Here is a 27,069-nt window from a genome sequence, read left to right as displayed (position 1 = left end):
ACTTTGGTGTACGAGTAAAATTTTGCGCCAGACGCGTATTTCGTCTACAAAAGACTCATCATTGACGTTCGAATCATGGAAAAACTAAACAGGCCAAATTGAGTACGACTTCGGAGAGCATCGAGGACTAAACATATTAAAAAATTTGCCAAATACAGCTACGTTCATATATTCTGTAGGTAGAAAAGTATTTCAAAAAAAGTTTTGTAAACAGTTAATTTAAAATTATGACTCTATCAATGATCATTCAAGTGCTGACTACTGGGCTGGTGATACCCTCGGGGAATATAACTTCACCAGCTATGGCATAGACCCATTGGTTGTTAATAAAGTCGTTATATATTCAAGGATAAACATTTGGCCTTTGTGTCAGGAAACAAAATGTGTTTCTTAACAGGAAGAGATGATGGAGTTAAATTTCTGACTATAACATGATCTATTTCACATGTTTGAGTGCAAAGCAGGCGACTCTCATCCTTCTGGTGAATATAATCTGCCTTCGTTTTGAAATCATGAATAAATCAGATGACTTTGATTTAGAAAATAAGCTTAAAAAGGTTGAAATTAGAATGCGATTGAGAGAAATTGGGATTTTCATGGTTTGTTAACTACTTGACTCATAGCAAATTCGTGACAAATCGTCTTTATTTAGAGATAGAAATATTTTGTAACTATTCATATTCACTGTACACACTAAACACAGGTCTCAATTGTGTAACATTCACAAAACAATAACAATAGTTGAATAAGTCGGAAACAGCAGACATGAGTCTGGCTTCAACAACTTTTTTCGCAAATAAAACAATAAATTATAAAGTTTTTCTGTACCGAAATCAAAGTATATAAAAACAGTAATTAATAAAAAGCACTATCGAGTTACTTCTCTTTATCTTCACGGATTTTGGAAAAGGCAAATAATTTCGGGAAATCGGAATTCTAAGAACGTTATACGAAAAGATAGATATTAAATATATTATGCAAATGAAGCATGGTCTGGGGGTATATATTTTTTTTTATGAAAATCGTATTGTACATTTTTAGTTTTGCTCTTTTTAAACTGAAGTTGGTCTTTTCTTTTGATGTTCATTTTAACCACGATAAAGTCTGTTTGGTATAGACTTGTGATTAGTAACAAGGCAATATGTTTAAACTCTTACAATAATTAAAACCTTGATGAAAGGCTATTTAATATATCAAACTTATAATAAGGATAGAATAATCCTGGGAAAACCTTTCAAATGATGTTGATGGTTCTGTGATATAATATTTGTTAGGAAAAGAAAAATAATCAAAATAGAAAATGAAGTCGGATCTTACTTGAATACATATAAATACTCACTTTTTAACTTATGGTCCAATTTTGAAGCTCGTGCAAAAGCATCTCCATTTGAAAATACAAATTCCTTTAGTATAGCCCATGGATTTGCAACATTTTTTGCACTTATAAGTCGGACACCATTTGTAGCACTTTTTCACTTTTGTCCTAGCTTGTGCATCTTTACAAAATGAACGTCAGTATTACCATTTACTTATGCTATTGATTCCCGAAATAAATATTTCTGCGCTTTGTGAAGTTTTTGTAAATTTATACTGACTATTTCGCTTTGAAATATCGGGTGGCGATTTTCATTGTTTGTCTTTCAAAGATGAGAATAATATTCAACGAAATGTCAATTCAACAATAATGGTCGGATGATTGTATTCAATCAATTGCATCATTCAAGAGTTAATTGAACAATATATTTTAAAATTGGTACCTAGAGTGTCATTCTGAGTTTTATGATATGTTGGCCTTGTCTGAAATCAAGGTGCAAATTTACTCACTTGTATCAACTTACCAGAAGAAAAAACCTGATTGGTTAAATTATTTTTTTTAAGTAACCTTTTTTTTTTCAGAATAGTAAACAATATATAAAAAAAACCAGTCATTAAATATCAGCACATAAATATAAGTATACTTGATAAAACAAATCAGTAATACACGTTATTTATGGAAAGAAAAGAAAAATGTCAGAGTGCCAATTCATATCAAACCATTTCATTTTCAACAATTGAAGGTGTGGTTTTGAAAATGAAAAAAAAAACAACATTATTTATGATAAAACGTGTATAAAACTCATTTTTAAACTTTAAGCATTTAAATGCAGCAGAAGGTTTTGGTAGATGGTTAATTGTTTGAAATTTTACAACAACAAATGAAATATTGACTTACGTATGATTACGTGTATACACATAATTACTGTTAAAAAGAACTTACCGCATCCGTGAAAAAGAAGAATAATGAAGGCAAAGGCAAAAATTGTAGAACGCTTCATTTTCAATATACACACTGAAAATACAACAATTGTAAAGATTTTTTTTACTTTTTACATTGCATTCTTATTTTAAAAAAACCAACATCTATAATATTTCGTTTTGTCTTTCGGTTTAACCAGAATGATGTTATGTATGACAAATTATCATCAGTATATTTTAGATTGTTATAAACTAATGTTTACAAGTATATATTTCTTGTAAATGTTTATGTATTTTAATGCATTTGCACCACCTTATTTTCTACTTCTTCTGTATTTGTTAATAGTTTAATGATAATTTTCCGGAATGAAAAGAAAATGTATGGTTGATTTTAAAGGTACCTGTGCTATGTAAATTATATTTCAAGAAATAATGATATTACGTAAACAAATACTTACAAGATTTATTTCTCAATCAGATCTCTGAATCTTAATTTTTATGCTTTTATATCAGTCGAGTGACCTTGTATTTAAAAGTGGGATTCCCCTAGATACGGCCTAAGACTTGTTTTTATCATGTTTTTCCTGTTAAAAAAATGAAACTATGATAATAAAATGTTGTTATTGGTTTTATTTTTATCTTACCCTTAATCATATTTATTTACAAGTTAATTTGATTACACTAGTAATATATATATATATATATATGTCAATTTGAAACGTGTTGATAAGGAACGTATACCTCTACTTGCAGATGTCTTTCAGTCAAATAGAACGAAACGAAAACGCGACCTGTAAGTCAATCGTTTTAACTTATGTATCAATAATTATCCGCTGTTTGCAAAACAAATTACGAAAAAACATTCATGGCAGACATATATGCATGAACTAACGATAACCACTGAAATACAGGCTCCGTACTTGGGACAGGCACATGCACAATATGGCAAGGTTGAATAGGTTTGTAAATGCCCAACCATCTCATAACTTGGGAGACAATGGTGTTATGGTACAACAGAAGAAAAATTGAAATTGATTGGGTTCATAGAAGTTTCTCCTTTTTTCCTGATTTATAAAGATTCGACCATAATTGATCTTGTTTAAATTGTTTAATATCTTTTTTTTATTTGGGGCCCTTTATAGCTTGCCCTTCGATGTGATCCATGTCTTCGTTCTGAATGCCGCACTTTGAATTATAATTTTTAACACTTTATACATTGAAGGAGACTTCGATCGAACTACAAAAAAATTTCAAAATGGCAAAATCAAAAGCTCAAAAAATCAAACGAATTGAAATTAACTGTCACATTTATGACTTGGTACAACCATTGGCTTTTGCATATTGGCAACAATGTGTAAACAAAACAAACATACATAATAGGTAAAAAAAATAATGGGCACAGAAGCAATTATTGTGTTATATCTAAATCACTATTCAAACAAACAAATATGTCAACAAAGAAAAACAAAATGAAATACGTTCTCTAAGTCAGTTCATACATATATGAAATAAGTAATTATAATTGGTCGACTTTCCTCAATACAAAAATAGATCAAGGAACTAAGAATTCGTAAAATTGCATACTTCAATTGGAATGCCCCTTTTATGTGCATTATGTTTTCTGGTATGTGCGTCCATTCGTCTGTCTGTCTGTTTGTCTTCAGACTGAAATTAGTTTTTTATGAAGTTGAAAGCCAAACAACTTGAAACTTAGTACACATGTTCCCTATGGTATCATCGTCCTAATTGTAATACCAAATTAGCGTTCGATCCCTATTACACGGTCCACTGAACATGGAAAATGATAGTGCGAGTTGATCATCCGTGAACTATTGACACATTCCTGTTTGATATTGTAATACACTGAATGTTGTAAGGTCTTGGCCGTTTAAGATGAATGATTATATCCTAGGATTTGTTTACACTTTTTTTTTAAGAACATTTTTTCAATTCTTTTTGAAACAATAGTGACATTAAAAGTGACACGATTCATGTGTTTGTATATTAACAAGGAGATGACGTACGTCTTTACATACATTAACCGATATAAACAAAAAATAATCATATTTTTTCTTAGAAAATAATTGCACTACCTTTAAAAGAAAGTGTGGCTCAAAACAAATTGCAAATTTAAAGTTATACTTTGTTTACAATATATTGTCAACAAAATCACACTTATAACCACATACCAGTGATAAAATGTCCTAACTTTTTTTGTGATCTTTCATTAACAAACGTTAAAAATTCAGAGTTACAAGGATTATAAAATCCAGCCAGTTTGTGTGCCCAGCTAATGGCTCATATTACTTCATTTATTTTTGTAGCCGATTTTGAACTCAATTTGCAGTGTGAAATGTATTTAAATTATGCAATCAGATCTTCTTCTTCTTTTTCCTCAGTTTCAGAAAACCATCAACATACTGATATTTATTTGAGTACGGCGACAAATCAGGTAAAATTGAACATTTAACACATGTTTAAGGGGCCGAAATACCTCACGGCTACTTTTGGTCGTATTTTTAAAAAAATAAAAGGATCTCCTTTGATTGAGTCATGTCGAAGAGTGTCAAACTGGTGAGGATTTTTTTAAACTGAGATCAAAGGTCGAGAGGGGGGATTTTGAAAAATCGAAAATTTAAGGTAAAAATATGGCAGATAATCAAAGTTCGTGTTTTAAAGCCGATGTTTCACGATTGTCACCTGTTTGTCGACAATCAACAAAAAACCGTGCATATTGAGCACCTGTTTTACATGTACAATCAGATAATAGTTTATTTTAAGGACATACGTATTGCGATCACCGGATTTTTACGAGACGGGTTACACTGAGGTAACTTTGCATACGGAAAATATGTCGGGAAATTGCTTCCTGAAAGGAAGCAATTAAAAATAAAGTAATTTTCTTCTAAATATGAACAAATTAAAGATTTTTTTTCAGAAAAAAGTCTATGTACGTAAGTTTTATAATGAAAACTATCCATTAAGTTAAAAAAAAACCATATGTCTTATGACTTTAAGACATTTCGGACATTTTCTTGGTAGTGTCTTATGATAAATTGTTAAAATAAGATTTCTTTTTCATGTTTTTCGATAGAAGCAATCATATTTATGGATATAGGAAGATGTGGTGTGAGTGACAATGAGACAACTCTCCACCCAAATAATAATTCTTAAAAGTAAACCAAATAGGTCAATGTATGGCCTTCAACACGGAGCCTTGGCTCACACCGAACAACAAGCTATAAAGGACCACATACATTCCCACGCTTCCAATATGTAGGAAAATGAAACAAATATCTTTATCTACGGAAATTATTGACAAAAATTTCATAATTAAGATTTAGCCATACACCAGTTTATATCCACCTATAAAGATATTTTTGGGATTTGGTTAAAATGCCACAAAGAACAGAGGAGAAATAAGAACGGTAAAGTTACAATGTAAAACCCGGTCCATGATGTTATGAAAATTAAATCAGGATAACTATCGGCTGATAATTTCAATTTAACATGAAATTGGAACTATAAAAATGAGTCTTCATGTTCATGACACTATAGTATATGAAGTTTGTTTTTATATTGATAAATAAATCATGAGAATTTTCAGCCGAGAGGTATTTCGGTTCATTTAACTCTTTAGATGAACTAATTCTTTCCGATTTGTTACTCCATTATTTCCGGCGCATGCCTGCTAATTTGTTTTTAAATGTATGTACTTATATTACAGTTAAACATAGATTATCAAATATTTTCTATTTCTATTATTATACTTATATTTTTAAATATTATTTATATTATTAATGTTAACAATTTTTCTTTGTTTTTAGATTTTTCTTTGTTTTTCTTAAATTTCATTTTTTATTTTTTATTTTTTATTTAAGATAAAATATGAATGCCTGATTACTTCAGGTGTGGATAGGTATCAAGGAGCACATCGTGAGTGAGTGCATCCTTGAAGGTTTTTGTGGTGGTGTTTTTTGTTATGACTGAGGATAATTTGTCTTTAATTGTTTGACAAAAGAACGAAAATGTGTAGCTGTCTTTGTAACTTATGATTTGTATGTAAGCATCTTAATTGGTGGATCTTGTGAAGGACTGACTCTTTTGTGACACATTTTGCGATGGAATAGCAATATTTTCGTTTGTAATTTTGTGGACCATTATTAGCCCTGTTCTTAACATGCGTTCTTGTATCTCAGACACACTGGTGTTGTTGTGATGTTTGTTGCAAGAATACCTTGCCGCTCTGTCTAGGGACCGTATGTTTTCGCTTGTATAGGGGTTCCATAAAGTACAGCAGTATTCCAATTTGGGTCTTATGATGGTTTGATATGCTCTTTCGTTTATTTTTTGTGACTGGACCTGGAGATTTCTTCTGAAATAATATAAAGATTTAATTGCTTTGGCGGCAGTTTGTTGGATGTTTGTGTTCCATTTTAAATCTGAAGAAATTGTAATACCTAAATATTTGGCATGTTTTACTGATTCTAATATGTGCCCATACATGTTGTAGTAGAAGAGGACGGGAGTTATCTTAGTTGTTATGTTCATGATGTTGCATTTGTCTGGGTGAAAAGACATGCGCCAATTTTGCTCCCATTGTTTGGCGATGTATAGATCTTTTAGAAGCTTGAGGCAGTCGTTTTGAGATATAATTTGTCTATGAATTATAATGTCATCTGCGAACTACCATGTTAGTATAATGCAACAATTATTTTACCAATTATAATGTTAACTGTGTTTTGAATATTTTCCCTCAAATTTCCACTTTCAATCGAAATTAGAACCTTATTCTTACCCCGAGAGGGTTAATTTTATTATATATTGTTCCTATTGCCAACATCTACCAGAAAAAGTGTCTCAGATTTCAGATAGAATTTATAGAACAAATTTTACACCAAACTACACATTTTCTTCTTTTATGTGGCTAGGATGTTAACAATAACTAGAGGTTTATGAGAGAATGAAATACCATAGGGACCATTTGAGACACCCTTTTGAAGACCATGATGAGTTGATTAGGATGTCGTTAAAAATTTTTGTATAGTTAAAGAGATAATAGCGCTAATTCATTTAAGTGAACTTACCGACATTTTGCTACTAATTACATAATAATTGATAACATCATGAGTGCATAATAAATTAGTTATCAAAGGTACCAAGATTATAATTTAGTACGCCAGAAGCGCGTTTCGTCTACATAAGACTCATCAGTGACGCTCATATCAAAATAGTAATAAAGCCAGAAATACAACGTTGTACAGCAATGAGGATTCAAAATTCAAAAAAGTATTGCCATATACGGCTAAGGTTATCTATGCCTGGGATAAGAAAATCCTAAGTTTTTAAAAAAAATCAAAGTTTTTGTAATCAGAAAATTTATAAAAATGACCACATAATTGATATTCATGTCAACACCAAAGTGCTGACTACGGGGCTGGTGATACCCTCGGGGACGAAACGTCCACCAGCAGAGACCTCGACCCAGTGATGTAATTAGTTATGAAAGGTATCAGGATTATAATTTAGTACGCCAGACGCGCGTTTCGTCTACATTAGACTCATCAGTGACGCTAATAAAAAAATAGTTATAAAGCCAAACAAATACAAAGTTGAAGAGCATTGAGAATTTAAAATTCCAAAAAGTTGTGCAAATAATGCATTCTTTTAAAAGAATATTCTTTCGTCTATATAGCTATCTATATATACCTCTTTTGTTATTTTGTATGCATTCATAAGAAAGTTTCAGCATTTTAAAACTTAGTACTTAGAAGTAAAATAATATTTGTATTGTGTTACCTTAATTGTTTGATCTTATTTTAGCTGTTTGTATGGTTCAGTGATGTCTTTGGTCCCAATTTGCCTTTTTGTAGTTCAATGTTGTGTGAGCCTGTTTTTTTTAGGCAGTTCTAATTTCATTTCACAGTAAACGATCTCATGGTTGCTCGCTCGAATTGATGGCGAGGTTTCGAAGTGATTGACAAATGATGGATTGGTCATACACAGCAGGTCTAGTGTTGTGTCGTTTTTGATTTTCTTGTTTACTTCCTGTTTTAAGTTGTTGTCATTAAATATATCAAGGAGTTGTTTGTGTAGTTACGCATTAGGTTTACAAGGTATGACTGCTGGTTCATTCCATTCTATGTGGCCAAAATTAAAATCGCCACTTACCCAGATGTTAAGGTTCGTTTTCTTGCAATATGCTCTATTTAGTAAGATACTAAGTTGTTCTTAAAAGTAAAATCACAAAAATACTGAACTCAGAGGAAAATCCAATCGGAAAGTCCATAATCACATGGCAAAATCAAACGACAAATAGATATAGGGAGATGTGGTGTGAGTGCCAATGAGACAACTCTCCATCCAAATAACAACTTTAAAAAAAAGTAAACCATTGTAGGTCAATGTACGAGCCGAGCCTTGGCTCACACCAAACAACAAGATAAAAAGGGCTCCAAAATTACTAGTGTAAAACTATTCAAACGGGAAAAACGACAAAACACGTCAAAAACAATTGGACAAGAAGTGTAATATTCCTGACTTGGTACAGTCATTTTCAAAAGTAGAAAATGATGGATTTTACCTGGTTTTAAAGCGCTTAACCTCTCACTTTGATGACAGTCTTATCAAATTCCGTTATATTTACTATAATGCGTGAACAAAACAGACATAATAAATAAAATAGTCAAAATATGGCATTCATCATCGTGTTACAATTTTAAAAGGAAGAATTTAACAGAACACAAAAACATCTATCTACCAACACAATCCTTGATTCGCGTGTCTGACGTCAGAATATTTTGTACGTCACATATATTTGTCGTTGAATGTATATACAAACAATTTTGAAATTTCACATGGGCAATGTTAGCATACAGGTTGAAAAAAATCAAAAGTATGTAAGAAGTAATTTCAGAAATAGACAGAGATTTAAAATAGGCCAAAAGTTATATTGAATTTATAAGAATGCACAAATAGTTCATCTACCAAGCGATTTATTCTAGGGATTCTCCTTTATCGGATGGTAGTCGAAAGAAGGAACATAGGTAAAGTAATTTGTATCCTTCATTTCACATTTTCGCCCACACATTTGTATCGAGGTCTTGGTCGGTACATGTCTTTGTGATTTGTGTAGATGTGAGCTGGTTTGAGAAAGCCAGTAACACTCCCCCATAGCTATCTTTTCGTGTTTTTTTTGTATACATGTTGTATATTGAGGCTTGGATGTAATCGAATGGATTGATGTCATTTGAGAGTCATGTTTTAGTACTTACTACAATGCTTGGTTTACAAGAGTCAATGATTATGATGGTAATGGAGTAATATTATTTTATTAAGCCCACGTATACTAAGTTGATTGCTGTATTATTGACATTTTACCTTTTATGTCTATTGTGTTTTCTAGCATCGTTGTAAATTAAATAGAATTCGATGCGACTGTCATATACGTGTGAGGTTTAGCTAGATCTAAAACCAGGTTCAATCTATTTTTTTCTACTTAAGAAAATACCTGTATCAAGTCAGGAATATGACAGTTCTTATGCATTTGTTTGATTTGTTTGAGCTTTTTATTTTGCCATTTGATGAGGGACTTTCGTTTTGAATTTTCCTCGCAGTTCAGTATTTTTGTGATTTTCCTTTTAACAGAAAGCATAAAACGGCATACTGGTACTTGTTACGAGTGTTCAGAGAACGTGAGCTCAATCAACATTCTGGTTATCTAGTATTCAATGTAGAAAGTTCAGACGAAGAATCTAAAATAGGTATCTACCAAATCGAAAAATATCTGCAAATTTTTAATCTTGAAACAAACATTTTAAAATGTCAAAAATGAAAGTCATACAAATGAACCATGCTATGTAAAAATAATAGGACCGCGTTCAATATTTATTTGACCGTGCCAGCTACATCGTTATATATATTAGGGCCGTGTTGAATGCAACCATGCTTTATACAATGTATATATACACTAGGTCCTTTTCAATAACGAACGTGCCTGGTACAATATAAATTCGTGTGCTAGGGCCTAAGCACTTAAAACTTACAAGCTACAATACACATTAGTGCACTAGGACCTTTTTGTCCTTGTCGCAACTTATTTTACTACCAATAGTTGAGCAATAAAAGGCTCAATGCCAAAAATGAATTTTCTATTTGAACCATTGACACTCATATCAACAAAGCTTATACTGCAAAGTCATCTATAAAAGGCCCCGAAATAACAATATTAAACAATTAAAACTACAAAACTATCAGCCTTATTTATGTACAATAATTGAACGAATAACAAATATGTAACACATAAACAAACGACAACCACTGAAAAACAGGCTCCTAACTTGGGCCAGGCACATAAATACAGAATGTGGCAGGGTTAAACATGTTTGGGGGATCCCAGCCCTCCCCGAATCTGGGACAGTGGTATAACAGTACAACTTAAGAACGAACTTTAAAAATCAGTTGAAAAAGACTCATTTCTCATTTTTCATATGTTCATTTTTTAACATAAATAAGGCCGTTAGTTTTCTCGTTTGAATTGTTTTAAATTGTCTTATCGGAGCCTTTTATAGCTTACTATATGCGGTATGGGCTTTGCTTATTGTTGAAAGCCGTACGGTGACCTACAATTATTAATGTTTGTGTCATTTTGGTCTTTTGTGAATAGTTGTCTTATTGGCAATCATACCCCATCTTCTTTTTTATATCAATTCATCAGATTAACAAAAAATACAAGTGGACCTTGCCGGGTACTTCTACACCTTAACAAGAAAAAGACACTAGGACAGATCTGAAAGTATTCGCAGTTTACTGACAGCTAGTTCAAACCCACTAACAACTAATATTAAAGTCATGCATCTTAAAATTAATACTTTATTATAATTACGCATCCGACATCCAATGGATTTAGTATAAAGACGTTATAAACAGTCACAGAAAACATGACCTTGTGCAATGGCAAGAATAAGGTATCGATAGATTGTAGATCCATGAATGTGTATTTGTATATAATATACTAGTAATATTTTGTTTGCTTTTAGTTTACTGATAACAAAATCCAATATTTATACCAATGAAAACAGTAGTCAATGATCTTATTTCAGTGTTGTATTGGTAACCTTTTAGAATAAGTTTATCTAATGGATCGATATGTTTACCAGGATAGTTACTACTTTTCCGGGCAAGATTAACAACATTTCTGTTAAAATGATGATGTACTAACCCGTTTGAAATAAGTTTTCTACAGGTTAAACAAAACTACAAAAACCAAATCTTTATATAGTAAAATATGTAGTAAAGGTTTTAAGTAATTTATGGTAACCAAATCCCTGGCTTAAAATTTTAATAGTAAATCAAAGATGTTCATTCACTCCTTTTCGTGACATGAATTCTCTATACACAAATTTCTTCTTCATCATGTAATTGACCTTTGTTCTATTGGACTTTTCAAAGTTTCTGCCTTCAGTTACATACTGTATTAGCTTCAACAAACTATCATCAGACTGCTGTTCACGCTCAGTGTCCTCGATACTTACATCCCTAATACTTTCTGGAACTTTTCATTTTGGATAGGGATTATCTCTCTGCTTCGCTTGCTGTTTAGCTACTACACTTATTGAAGGAGATATGTCGGGGTCTTACAATTAACCTATGGTAACATCATATAATATTTGTTCCATACATCATGCTTGTACTTGACCTTGATCATAAAGACTGTCTATATTAATTATAGCTATAGGTACTTTTACACGCGGTGCATCAGTTAATATGCAAGTCTAATTAACATCTAGAAAACAATCTATAATTTCAAGACTTTGCTTTATAACAACTCCAGTACATCCTGTACCGCGAAGTATTGTTACACCACGGTCCTCTAACTTACAAAAAGTAATATTGCGGATTGGTATACGTCGGAAAAACGAAAAGCACGCTACACAAACGTATGCGCAGCGATACATTTGATATCAACCTCAATGCAAACGACATTCTTAGCATGCATTTTAATTAGCATGATCATTCCATCGTATGACAGTCCGTATCATCGAAAAAATAAACCACAAGACTAACAATCCTCAACTTGCAACGCCTCTCAGTAGACAAAAAGAGGACTGCTTGATTCGACAATTAGGAACTGCGATCCTATAGTGTTGCAATGACAAAATTGATGGTTTATGTATTCTATTTTGTTCGGTGAATGTGATGAATATTTTCAACTCTACTCCTTGACGTAGACGAAGCCGCAGTCATTGTGACTGGTCATCGTCATTATACATCATCTACTCTGCATGAGGTCTCTATTAACGACTTTCTGCCATTTATACAAAAGCCGTTAGATATTGATCACATTCGCATGAAACATTTATACCTCTTTCAAAACTAAATTTTTTGTTCAATTTATGATTGGAAATCACTGTTAAAAACCCTCATTCAAAACCAATACAACCTAACAGCTATTACTTCGGATAGTGCAATTTACTGACTTTTCAAAACAACTGGCATTGGAAAAATATGATATATAAAGATCCCCTTTGCCAACAAATGAAAAAGTTTCGATTTTTTTAAAAATCAGTCTGTACCAAATATTTCTTATACCTATACCGAACCAATTGCAACTAAAAATTTCAATTACAAACAAGTAATGCAAGATCTCAATATTGACTTCAATCTAAACCCGAAATAACATCTAAGCATTTCGATCATTGAATAGTTTTACTAATAAAACGTTTCGCAATTTAGCTTATATGATTTATTGATAACTAAAAATATATACAAAACGTTATTTCATACATAGTATATTGAATTTAAATATGTCTGATGTAATGTCCACAATATGTACATACTGATGTGTGCTTCTGTTCTTTAACATGCTGTCGACACGAGTTGTCTTTTTAATCTTCATAGTACAGCCATAACTGAAAAGAAAAATAAATAAATACTATATCGTTTCTGGGGATGGGATTCAGCTGTCCCCTTAACGAGATTGTCTGCATGTTCAGCGAAAATGAACGTCACACAAAACTCTTAATCATGTAAATGAAAAAATTCAAAAAGAACACACAAGACTAACAAATGAAAGATGATCCTGACAAAAAATAGGCGCAAAACTTGGGTTTAATATATTTCTTTGAGATCCCAACCCTCCCCTTTATCCTCTATATCCAATGTAGATAAAAACAAACGCACAGCTATACGCACAGCTATACGCACAGCTATACGCACAGTTAAACTCAGTTAAAAAGAAGTCTAAGTCAGATGTCAGAAAAGGAAACAGCTGAAACTTAGCAAACTAAATTATAATTATACCATACTATGTACAACAATATCAACCCGTATGGAATATGATAACATGCTATCTAAAAAGACATTAAGGATACTACCAACGCACTTTATTTTCATTTCCATCCAGTCTATGTGCCTTCTTACCACTAAATATCCTGCTGTACAGATAAATAACGAAATTTATTTTTAAAATGCTTAATTTGACCTTGTAACCAGGTATCGAACCCAAGACCTAACGCAATCAAGGGGACCAATCTGTTACAAAGACGTCTGGGGAAAATGTGATTGGGCTTTAATGACGGGGACAAAATTCTTTTTGTTTTACATGAATATGAATATAAAAAATCTTTTTTTCTTTTTATTACTTGATTGTAGAAGTCTGTTGAGTTTTATTTACAGTCATTAGCAACGTTTGATCATATAATATTTTTGTTATACTTGTTTTTACTCCGGGAAAAGCGGACATTATTATAATAAAACTAATCAGAAATGAAATAATGAAGTTGAAATTCTTATTCCGATATGAAAAAGTGGTTTAATTGTTTTTCTTTCCGTCTTTCCTTTTGAAGAGATATTTTGATATTGCATTTTTTTCATAATAAGGGATGTCTTGCCGACAATTATTATTTAAATACATTAGACTTTTCATTAAAATCCCAAATTTCTTAATATCATCAAAGGTCAAAATAAACGCCTCGTTATGACATTAAGATGATATTTCATTAGTATAATTACTGTCTCATAATCGTTCAATTTAATGCCAAATTATCTTCAACTAAACATGTATTCTCTTTTATGTTTTTAAGTATTAAACAATATTATTGTTCATCTAAAATCAGTTTGTATAACAGTACAGAGGGACAAATGTGCTTTTTTCATCACTTTGTGTCCGTCGTCCGTCGTCCGTTAACTTTTAGAAAAATCTCCTCCTCTGAAACTACTGAGCCAAATGAAACCAAACTTGGTCCAAATCTTCCTTAGGGTTTCCAGTTTAAAAATGTATCCGATGACCCCGCCAATCAACCAAGATGGCCGCCATGGCTAAAAATCGAACCTAGGGTTAAATTAAGTTTTTGGCTTATAGCTCCGAAACTAAAGAATTTAGAGCAAATGTGACCTAGGATCTCGAGAGCCTCTAGTTATATTTTATTAGCTAACTGATTGATATTAAAGAATATAAACGACGATCCCTCCTAAGAAGACAAATATATACTCCCGCCTTTTTCACAAACAACTCAAACAAGCAAATATCTTAAACAAATGAAATGAATGATCACTTTGTTTGAAAGCGATTTCAGATTGAAAACCTATAATAATAAGAAAATTTTAAGGATAGAACCTTAAATCGTTGTTAACGGTTATGACACAATATATTTGGGGTGAAAAAAATTATAACAAAAAAAATGATTTTTAATTCTAATTGTTTTCTACAATGTGCTAGCAGTGTGCTTAGATATGAATGATATAGAGTCTTAAACTATATGTTTACTCACCATCCAAATTATCCCGGCCTTGTCCCAATTTTCCAACAAATGCAGACCCATTTCCCAAAGATACACAATCCAGATGTGTAACCTTTGTTTTGACAACATTTTCTGCACTTTTTAAATGGGCACTGTTTGATGCATGATTTAACTCTTGTTTCTATTCTCGTTTGTGCCTCTTTCAAATACAAAAGAATATTTATACAGTATTTCTTGTGAAAAGAGAAAAATAATGATTTAAAAGTATAATCAACTGTACTACGCTTTTGATGTTTTGATAGCTTAAAAGCCAACTTTAACCAAATATTTTCTATGGTATCAACAACGTCATAAATGTAACCATTGTGTTTCAGTCATTCTGTTGCTTGATGGTTTAGCGGTTGCTTCTGTAATGTTTGTGATTGCCTGTTTTGTTTTATATCTTTTTTATAAATTAAAAAAAAATAACGTGTTAAAAAATCTAATGAGTTTGGTATTTAACAAAATAATTTGGTAATATAAAGGGAGTTATATAAAACACAATTTTATATGAACATTTTGTCAGCAATTATAATAAGGTGAACATTTCTTTCAAAGTTGTGTAAATTCAGTAATCGTGATCTGTTGACTAATTTGAACGAATCGCAGCATTCGAAATTTTAACAGGCAAATTACTTTTCAATCGACAAAGTGTGTCAATTGGTCACTAATACATGTTTCAAGTTTGTTTTATAAATTGAAACAGTTGTGACTACGAACCAAGATAGAAGTGAATACATTATTGGTTGAAATAGTTTTTTATTCAATCGTTATTGCGCAACGTGAAAAACAAAAAAACATATGACAGAATATAAAACTTACCGCATCCATGAAACAGAAGAAGAATAAAGGGCAAGGCAAAAATTGTTAAGCGCTTCATTTTCAATGATCACACTGAAATAATAAAAAAAATGCAATGTACAATAAGATTTTTCTTTTCAACGCATTGTTATCAGTATATATAATAATTAGTGTTTTCGTACGTTTATTTTGTTTTTTCTCCATAGATTTACGAGTTTTGAACAGCGGTATACTACTGTTGCCTTTATTAAACATTTATGTTCATTACACTTCATACTCAAGGACCTTTTATTGCATTAGATACTGTAATAGTGAAAGACAATCTCTTTACCGAAAAAATAGAATATTTTGAAGAAACACCTTGCAGATTTTACATGAACCGTCTTAAAATGATGAAATGTTAAGTAACTTAGGCAATACTTACAAGATTTTTTTTTAAATCAGATCTCCCAGGTACTGCGTTGTGAATGTATGTGCTTTTATAGCAGTTTGAGTGACCTTGTATTATAAAGGGGGTTTTCAGTGGACACGGACGAAGACTTGTTTTTATCATGTTTGTCAGTCATAAAACAGGAAAGATGATATTAAAATATTGTTTTTGGAAACCATTTTTTATCTTGTCCTGAACATGTTTATTAACATGTTGACTTAATTAAGGTAGAAACAAATAGGTTAATTTTAAAAGTGTCGAAACGATACGAACAGTTGTTTAAAATCACATTCTACATATAAATTTACTTTCATTTTACGATCCTCAAAAATATTAACACCATACACTGCAAGTAACACTGTAAGATGTAAGTAGTCTTTTAGTCTTTATACATGTCGGTCTGGAATTGAGATGGACGACATTTCTGAAAAAGTGTAGTTCAATATAAACGTCTTTATATCTAGTCTTATATCTAGTTTATTTGATATGTTTGTTTAATTGTTCTTAATTTACTCATTTGATATAATCTACCTCGTTATTTCAAATACATCTATTCGAAAACACTGTTTACTTAACGGTTGTCCATTACGTTGCAATTTTAATTGTACGTTTGTTGACTTTGGACAATTTGTTTAATAGTTTCCTTGTGAGCCGGAAATCTCTATCGAGGAAATAATGGTACAAAATACAAGCCCTGGGATATCATACCAAGAGGCAAATATGTACTCCATATGCAGGTGCTGCTTGAATAATGCTACAAAGAAATGGACAGTCCACAATGGGAAAGTTGAATGTGTCTCGTCTGTGTTATTTTTTTATTTTCAACCGACCCTCGTTGTCAATCTCTATATGTAAGTCAAGATGTGTGCCACCCTTAAATGCATTTGTTGTAGAAAGAATCAGTTCAACATAGTCAATAATCTTCTTATTATTTAGTGAAAGAACATCATCGTTATAGAGGACACTGTGTGTATGAGAGGATGCTTAATTCTTTTCTCCACTCCATACGGGATTCTGTTTGAAATCAGCCTCGTATAATTAAAGGAACAATGAAAATAAGCATAATTGGTGTCCATTGGTATGCTTGTTGATTAACGCCATCAAAACGTAACAAATATGCTGTCAATAAAAAAAAACTAGTTATTTGGTATTATCAGTTTTATAATTGTTTTAGTTTAAATCTGAGTGTTTTGTTTTTCAAAGTATCATAAATCCCTCCCTAACACAAGATAATGGCGTCTACATGAATCCTTTTTATTTTAAACAAAGCAGTACTAACTCTTTAAAGTTTTTTGCAGAAAAAAGGTGAAATGTAAATACTGTTGCAAGATGGAAGAGTTTTAGATTTTTTTATGAAATATGATTTTAAATTTATGATACATGCACATCCCAGTTAAATATTATTGTAGTTTTAAATATATATTAGAGAAGGACATTTAGATTTAGTTCAATTCATGGAAAAATGAACAGACTGAGTTTAAATAACTAAATCAAACATAAACGAATGCCTCGTTTACATGCAACATACTTGATAACTACAGGTATCAAAGGTCACGCCTAATTTTATTATTTGTAAATTTCAATTTAAGGAGTGTATTCCCCAGGGAAAATGTAAAACAATTCAAACGAAAAAGCGCCTTTACTATTGTCTGTAATGGTCGAAAATCGGTAGCATACACGTACACGTACACATGAACATATGTATTGTTTTGCATGTTCGATGATCATCTCTTTAAAATAAACTAAATATAAAGAGTTTTAAAATTACTGCAAAATATAATTTCGACTACGCCATATTAAAGAACCAATACACTTTTAAAAGCAACCGACTTTATACAAATTTTGATCAAAGGACTGGGTCCTTCAAAATGTTGAAACGGCATCGGATTTGAATTACCTGTCGTTTAGTCTTGAGGTAAATGATGAATTATCTTAGCATTTAAATTTGTTTACATAAGAACAAATCGTATTACTTTTCCTAACATCATAGTTATATTTCATGTGACACAATTTATGTTTTTAAATATAAACAAGGAGGTTACGAACTAATCGGAACATACATTGACCGACATATATATAAACAATAATACATCTTTTCAAAGAATATATTTTGTTTTCTAAGAAAAATATATATATAACTAATAAGTGCTTTTGACGGATTTTTGTTTTAACAAACATTACGTCAATATGTTAAAGGGATGATAGAAGTTTCACTGCATAATGTTGCATGATGAAAATTTCTGAAATAGCATCTAATATTAAAATATAATCAGGAAAATACATCGAAGATGATACTATTCAAATACAGGACTTTTTCATCGACAATATATTTGTTAAATCTTGAGGATGAAGACAGTCGATACTCAAATGGTCATTAAATGAACACCCCTAATGACCGATTTTTTTAAAATTTTTTATGCAGTCCGAACATTATAAGACAAATAGAAAAAGCACCATGTGAAGTTCTTTATTTTACTTAAATGTATATTCTTGATGTATGATCACTAACAAACCCGTTCAAGTCTGTACATGCATTTCATACGTCCCATGGAACTTAAAATTTAGGATACTAGTGGTACAAGAAGGACTTTTTCTATAACAAACGGGATGACTTCATGTTGGCTGATCTTAAAGATGTGTCTGTGTCTTAAATTGTGCTCTACCATCTACCTCGTCTAGTTTGCTTTGTACTTACGCGACCCATTACCAAAAATGATTTATTTTTGCGTGTATGTGAATTCGCATTGCTATACAACGTGGCTAGGTATTATATTGCTTGACAGACGATTTGTGAACAAAACAATTTATATAATAGGCAAACATGTCATAATAAGTGGTACAGCAGTAAACATTTTGAAGTCTTTTTTAAAAGAGCAGTGTGCAATATTGAGAGTGGAGAAATATCGTAATACACGATTTACAGTGGTGGAATCTTTTTTTAATGATTTTTATTCTTCCTTTTTGTAAGAGTTAAAATTGTTTTGTACTTTCGATGTGACATCATCAGGCATGGTCGCCTTTTTCCGTGACGTCACAATAGGAAAATTCAAAAGAAAGCAAGAAAAGTAAACGTCACAATTAAATTTCGACCAATCAATATAACTGCAGTGTCTAATTATATTAAACAGTAGTGTGTGCCAAACGATCAAGGGAAAATTGATCTTAATGAACCAAACGAAATCACCCCGAAGTAAATATGGGTTTCTGGCAGATTCTTCTACAGTTAACTTTGTAGCGGTAATAGAAGGTTTAATTGTTTTGGTAGTTGTACTTATTTGAAATGATTTGTAGTTTGATTTGACTTCATTTTCAATGTTTGTTAAAATATGAGCAGCACAATAGGTTCTACATTGTTCGTGTTGCTGTTGTACCCCTATTTGTAACATTTTGTTCACGCATCGATGTCAATATAATAGAATTCAGTGCGACTGTCCTACAAGCGACATGTTTAGCGCTAAAAAACAAGGTTCAATGAACTATTTTCTACATTTGAAAATGTCTGTACAGAGACAGGAATATGACAGTTGTTGTCCATTCGATTGATGTGTTTTGTCATTTGATTTTGCCATATGATTAGGGACTTTCCGATTGATTTTTCTTCGGAGTTCAGTATTTTTGTGATTTTACTTTTTCATCTACCTAATACACTCTTTGTCTTTGGGTTAGTTTAAGCCTTCATCAGGATGCGGGATTTTCTTGCTGTGTTGAATACCTATTTGTTGCTTTCGGCTAGTTTCTGTTATTTGGTCACTCTTTGGTCAGGTATTTGTCTCGTTGATACATTCCCCATTTCCATTCTCAATTGTATTGGTTGGAGTATCATTAAAAACAAGAATGTGTCCATAGTAAACGGCTGCCCACCTCGCACTATCATTTTCTATGTTCAGTGGACCGTAACTTTCATTTAGAATTATAATTAGAAAGATCATATCATAGGGAACATGTGTACTAGGTTTCAGGTTGATGTAACTTTAACTTCATCAAAAACCACCTTTACCAAAAACTTTAACCTAAACTTTGCACTATCATTTTCTATGTTCAGTGGACCATAAAATTGGGGTCAAAACTATAATTTGACATTAAAATTAGATCATTAAATCATATCATTGGGAACATGTGTACTAAGTTGCAAGTTAATTGGACTTCAACTTCTTCAAAAACTACCTTGAGCAAAAACTTTAACCTGAAGCGAACGGACGGACGAACGGAAGCAAAGACCAGAAAACATGATGTCCCTCTTCTATCGTAGGTGGGGCATAAAAATTGAGGACTTAAAAGTTTCTGTTGGTATTTTGTTAATAATAAAGCTACTAAGGTTTGTTTTGATTTTTGCATTTCCTTGTTTTTTTGTCCACCCTTTTAAGATGGAATCAATATCAATGTCATTTGCATGTGCGTTTGCAGATTCAAGTTCGCTGGTTTGGTGGTTCACATGTGTTACTTAGTTGTTATGTAATAACTGTTCTTGCCTTTATTTATTTAAGTTTTAGACGGGAAACTCTACGCTTACATTTAAGACAAAGGGACGGTGTTTATTTATCATAATTCGTTCATTATACCCGGTTATTTTTAAATGAACATAAACAATGTGTCAGGAGTTTCGTGTTCACAAATTACATGAAACCTTTGGGAAATATTAAATATAAATACCCTGCCACGTTCATTTTTTTTCTATATGCCTTTCTGGTTTTTATCTATCTTTTCTTTACTAATTTTTAGAGTTTGTTCCTATTTTCTACAGTTACATGTTATCATATTTCTTTTTAGTTCATTACTTTCTACATGAATGAGGCCATTAGTTTTCTTGTTTAAATCGTTTTACATTGGTCGTTTCGGGGCTTTTCAAAAAATTGGCTGTATGTATTTTACTCAAAATTGCAGGTCGTACGGTTAACTACAGTAACTGTTGTTAATTTCTGTTTCACGTTGGCCTATTGTATGGATTTTTTCGTTGACTATCGTTTCACATCTTCGAGATCGTATTGTTATGTAATATATAGTGTTAGATAATATGACGTTTGGTGTCAATCAAGAACGAACTGTACAAATCAGTGAAAAATGCTTAACTCATCAGAGGGATACAAAAAGGCTTAACTCATCAGATGAATACAAAAAGTAACACATCTAAAAAAAAAAACATACAGTGGACCAGGCCGGGTACCGATATATCCCAACAACAAAAAGATAAGCAGTTCTGATTTGAGAGTACTCTAAATTCCTAACAGTACATTCAGTGACTGACAGCTAGTTCAAAGCCACTAACAACTAATAAAAAAAATCATGAATCTATGACTGAATTATCAATCAGTTCTCATCCAACATGCAAAGGATTAAGTGTAAAGACGTCATAAACAGTCAGAGAAAGACATGGTCCTTTGCAATGCCAATATACATATTTGTGGGCACGGATCTATCGCCAACATGGAAGAGTTATGTAACAACACAATATAGAACAAACTATAAAATTCAGTTGAAGAAGACTGAACTCGTCAGGTCGGTACAAACCAGACCGAACGTGACAGTTTATATATCAACCCTTCATTGACAAAGATTTAACCAGTACAGATCTGAGAATACTCACAGTAAAAGTATATTCGTTTCATTTGATCACTGAAAGATGGTTGTTCTATCTTATAAATTACTTCCGGCCGCTAACTATATAAAGTTAAAAGGTAGACAGCTTACAAAAAAAAGAAAATCTCCTTTTATTAGTATTTTTTGAAAGATTCATTTTTTTCGCAATTTTAATTTTGATTTGCAGACTTACTGTTCATTGAATATCGGAAACATGTTGTTAACCAGGTTGATGCAAACTAAAATAGTATGCACGAATGCATTAAAGCTCTGTCTTTTATAAGTTTATTCCAATAAGAACCTCGCAACACTTATTGAGTATCAAATTAATTATCAAAAAGAAGATATGGTATGATTCCTAAAGAGAAAACTCTCCACAATAGACCAAATGACACATATATTAATTTAACAATTTTTGTCCACGCACGGCTTTCAACAATGAGCAAAGCATTTACTATTAGTCTTCGGAAGCTATTTGTATCTATGTGTTGCAATTTTAATAGTGTTTGTGCGTTTGATAATGAAAGAATTTTAATGGTTTTCTTATGTTAGTCTTCCATGATATGAAATATCTTCAATGGTTGTCTCTTTGTTAAGAAAGAGCAATAAATCGTGTACCCCAATAAAAACCACCAAAAAACTGCACTAGAAAAAGATATCTGGAGATTATGCATTGGTAATTTTGGAATATTCGTATTGAAATGAGTCCTTTTGTGACCTCTACATAATCATTATCATCTGTTTTTAAAAGTGATGATGTAATCTTTAATTAAGAGTTTAGAATAGTATATTAACTTATGATTATTTTATTTCATTTGTTATTAACAACTTTCTTTGGTAAAGAATCAAAACAAAAAAAGCCGAAAACATGAATGAAATAACAAATATGTTCACTTGTACATCTTCAATCTGGTAGTAAATAATAAACCCTAGCCAACCAAGAAATTATCAAATGCTTAAACACACATTAGATGTAAACTATTATATCGATGTCTCGTGTTATGAATGTACCACGGTCTATTTGTGGAGAATGCATCTTCGAACAAGTTTTAAGAGTCTGTGCGTGACCAGTGCCAAGCCAAACGTTTTATTCTGTATTTTTTTATTGCACCAGATCGAATTACGTCCAAACAAAAATCTATATACAACGATAAGTGGATAGTTTTGAACATGAAGCATTTCGAATTCAGGTGATATAATTTATTGATTTCTATATTATCATTTAAAACATTTATACATGAAAGATTGTAATTTAATTAAAGTATAACGCAGGATCCACTTTGTGAAAATATTATAGATATGTGATTCTGTTCTTCAGCATGTGGTCGCCAAATGACACACATTTCCATTGGATCAAACTCCACTCATCACCATAACTAAAAACATATAAATAGAACTTTATATTTTAACTGAATGATCGATGTTTGCTTTACATCTATCTGGTAATAAAACATACATATTCAGAACGAATACATGTTCATGAAATATGAATGTAACATATTTTATACTACAACATCCTCATTGGAATTGATTACATGATAGTTTTGTAATCTACACGAGGGACGAAAGATACCAGAGGGACAGTCAAACGCATAGATCGAGATTAAACTGACAACGCCATGGCTAAAAATAAACAGAAAAACAGACAAAAGAATAGTACAAAAGACACAACATAGAAAACTTAAAACTAAGAAACACTTACATAAAATGATATATTATATAAAATGTTGTCTTTAGTAGAGGACTGGATAACACTAGATTAATGCCAAATAGATTTCTAGTTGAAACAAAGATAGATTGTGCAAATTATTTTGAAAAGTGAAAATTAAACAAAGACTAAAAAGGGAAAATAAAGGTGGTATAACACCTCACAAAATAACAACTAGGACGAAGGTAACTCTTTTAAGACACCTTGTTTACTTGAAAGTCAATATGTTCTTGTTTTTAATACTAAATCTCCTGATTTATATGTACGCAAGTATAAACAAGTCATTTTAAAAATCCGATGGTTGACCCGATTACCAGGTATGAAACCTACGACCTCACCAATCAAGAGAAACAAACCTTTTTCTGCGTGCGGGATGGATAAAATCAATCAGTTATGTAAAATAAGCATTTGCCGAACAAAGTACAATATAATCCCATAAAAACATATATTATATTATTTAGGAAAGAGGAGATTGAAGCGAAAATGAAAAATCTAGGGTGTTAAAACAAATAGCAAAATTTTTAAATCTTCTTTCTTTACTTTGATATCAAAACGTCACAAAACTTAGTTTGCAGTATGCTTAATACCCTGCTCGTCTAGATTTCACACTACACGTCTTTAAAAGACTCAGACAGCGAATTTAATCACCTCAACATATATTGTGATGAAATATACAACATTCGGCGTCAATGAAAAGCATCACAATTGTTGACAATAATGTCAAAACGTTAAATTTGTTAGCCCTCTTTTTCATCATGTTCAATGAAAAGATCATCTACCATTGCTCACTCTAACTATTTTATGTCAATGCGGGTGACTCATTCGCTGTCGACGAATCAAATCGTTCTTCGTTTAATAACTACTTGTTAAATTGTATTTACACATTTTATTTTTCATGGCTAATGATCTTTGTGATTAAATATAAATATTTGTTTAAAACTCATATCTTTATTTTGTTTATATTGAATCTGTCTAGCTTGTGTAATATTATCACAAAAAAATAACAATAGTTGATAACGCCGGAATATTTTGATATGAGCGTCACTGATGAGTCTTATGTAGACGAAACGCACGTCTGGAGTACTAAATTATAATCCTGGTGCCTTTGATAACTATTGATAACGCCGGAAACAGCACACCTACTACTGGCTTTTAAAACATGAAAACGTTGTAATTCGTTGTGCCTTTGGTTTTTCAATCACTTTTTGTTTACAAATAACTCAAATTAGTAAATATGGTAATCCAAACGAAATAACTGTAAAACTCTTCGACTCTTCTTGAATAATCGTTAATTTAATAAATTCTCACCATCCACCTTATCCCCTTGTGCCGATTTTCCAGCAAACACAGAACTTGAAGACACAAAATCCAGATGTGTAGTCCTTGCCTCTACAGCATCCTTTGCACTTACTTTTGGGGCATTTTTTGAGGCATGATTTAATTCTTGCTTCAGTTCTAGCTTGGGCATCTAAACACAATAATAGTCGATATTTACATTTGTATGCTTCTTGACTCCTTTATGCATAGAATAAGAATAAAACCTGCCATATAATTGTGAGGTTTAACCCTTTATATTTTTCTTCTGAAAAGCATCTACAAGGTCATGTTTAAGACATTTGTGTAGTTTCCGTTCTGTTTGTGAATAAAGTATATTTTCATGCCCACCTGATAGTAGAGGGGCATTATGATTTTTTGATCTGTGCGTCCATTCGACCGTACGTTTGGTCGTCTGTTCGTTTGTTCGTCTGTTTGTCTAGCTTCAGGTTAAAGTTTTTGGTTAAGGTAGTTTTTGATAAAGTTGAAGTCCAATCAACTTGAAACTTAGTGCAAATATTCCCTTTGATATGATCGTTCTAATCTTAATGCCCAATTAGACTTAGTATAGATTTCCCCATGATGTTATCTTTCTAATTTAAATACAAATTTAGAGTTTTTTATCCCAATTTCACGGTCCACTCAACATAGAAATAGTGCGAGTGAGACATCCGTGTACTATTGACAAATTCTTGTTTGCGTCTGTGTTTGTTGTTAACGCACAGTGTAAAATTTCCATTTTAGAATTAGCATAGATCATACCATGACAGAATTATTTCTTAAACAAATATTTTAAGCTGTGTGTAAAATATCACTGTGATTTACACTGCCGTAGTTATGACCGCAAATTGCTTGTCTCTGGGTACCATTGGGCGTACACAAAAATGTAATTCAAATTATACTACAAAATTCAAATATTACAGATTTGTGTTTGGTTAGAACTGTATGGTGTTCTGATGACCGTCTGTATAAACTCACACCTAAAATTTGAAGTTATTGATGCTTTTTTTTTATTTGAATAACATTTTTTAACTAAAAGGTAAAATCACAAAAATACTGAAGTCCGATGAACATTCAAAACGGAAAGTCATTAATCAGATGGCAAAATTAAAAGCTCAAAACACATCAAACATATGGATAACAACTGACATATTCCTGTCTTGGTACAGGCATTTATTTTTATTAAAGAATTAAAGTATATTTTATTAAATAGACAAAAGTTATTATTTTATAAATAGAAATCTTACCGCATCCATGGAACAGAAGAAGAATAAAGGCCAAAGCAAAAATTGTTAAGCGCTTCATTTTCAATATTCACTCTGAAATAATAAAACAAAATGTAATGTAAAGTGTATAACAAGTTATCATTAATACCAAGAAATTTAAAGGCTGTTATAAACACACGTTTATTGAGATTCTTCTGGTATAAGCATATAAGTTCATTACAGTACCTAATCAAGTTTTTTTTTTTAAAGTTAATACTCAGTCTGTAATAATGAAAGATCTATTTACCGAATAAATAGAAAGTTTTGGAGAAACCTCTGGTAGACTTTACAGAAACCTTTGTTAAATAGACGATATGTCAAAAACTATTAAAGAAAAGAATGCAATACTTACAAGATTAATTTCTCAATCAGGCCTCTTAAGGTACCGCATTGTGAATATACATGCTTTTATATTATTTTGAATGACCTTGTATTATAAAGGGGGTTTCCAGTAGGCACGGACTTCGACTTGTATTTATCATGTTTGCCTGTCATAATAAAAGGAAAGCTGAAATAAAAATGTTATTTTTGAAAACCATTGTTTTTAATCTTATCCTGAACATGTTTGTTTACATGTTGACTTGATTAAGGTAGAAATATATAGGTCAATTTCAAGAGTGTATATGATATAGACATTTGATTTAAATTATATTTCTGCAGATATTTTACTTTTATATCAATATCCTCAGAAATTATAAGTCGTAAGTACCAGGATTATTTTTTAGTACGCCAGACGTTCGTTTCGTACTCAAAAATTATAAACTGTGAGTAACATTGTACGATGTATGCAGTCTATGAGTCTTTCTGTATCTCGCTCTGAAGTTGAGCCTGGATACATTTCTGCAGAAGTGTAGATTATATGAACGTCTTAAAATCTATTGTGGAGTGGAACTGAACTACCCCGAGCATTCTGTTAACATAACACCCTGACCTATCCTGAGGGAAATTGTTAAAGTACATTAC

General features: G+C 31.6%; 1 protein-coding gene and 2 long non-coding RNA genes across 3 annotated transcripts in view; all 3 read right to left on the bottom strand.

Moving 5' to 3' along the window:
* LOC134698970 (beta-1-syntrophin-like) overlaps positions 1 to 27,069 on the bottom strand; it is a 146,059-nt gene that overhangs the window by 76,194 nt on the left and 42,796 nt on the right. The gene's annotated exons all lie outside the window — the stretch shown is intronic.
* LOC134698910 (uncharacterized) lies at positions 13,043 to 15,909 on the bottom strand. Its single transcript, XR_010103502.1, has 3 exons — positions 15,837 to 15,909; positions 15,006 to 15,174; positions 13,043 to 13,145 (listed from the first exon to the last, which is right to left on the bottom strand). It is a non-coding gene; the product is annotated as an uncharacterized LOC134698910 (long non-coding RNA).
* Positions 23,096 to 26,160, bottom strand: LOC134698891 (uncharacterized). Its single transcript, XR_010103495.1, has 3 exons — positions 26,089 to 26,160; positions 24,836 to 24,995; positions 23,096 to 23,195 (listed from the first exon to the last, which is right to left on the bottom strand). It is a non-coding gene; the product is annotated as an uncharacterized LOC134698891 (long non-coding RNA).

The sequence above is a fragment of the Mytilus trossulus genome, unplaced genomic scaffold, assembly GCF_036588685.1.
Source record: "Mytilus trossulus isolate FHL-02 unplaced genomic scaffold, PNRI_Mtr1.1.1.hap1 h1tg000024l__unscaffolded, whole genome shotgun sequence".
NCBI lineage: Eukaryota > Metazoa > Mollusca > Bivalvia > Mytilida > Mytilidae > Mytilus > Mytilus trossulus.
This window is presented reverse-complemented; position numbering and strand designations above follow the sequence as displayed.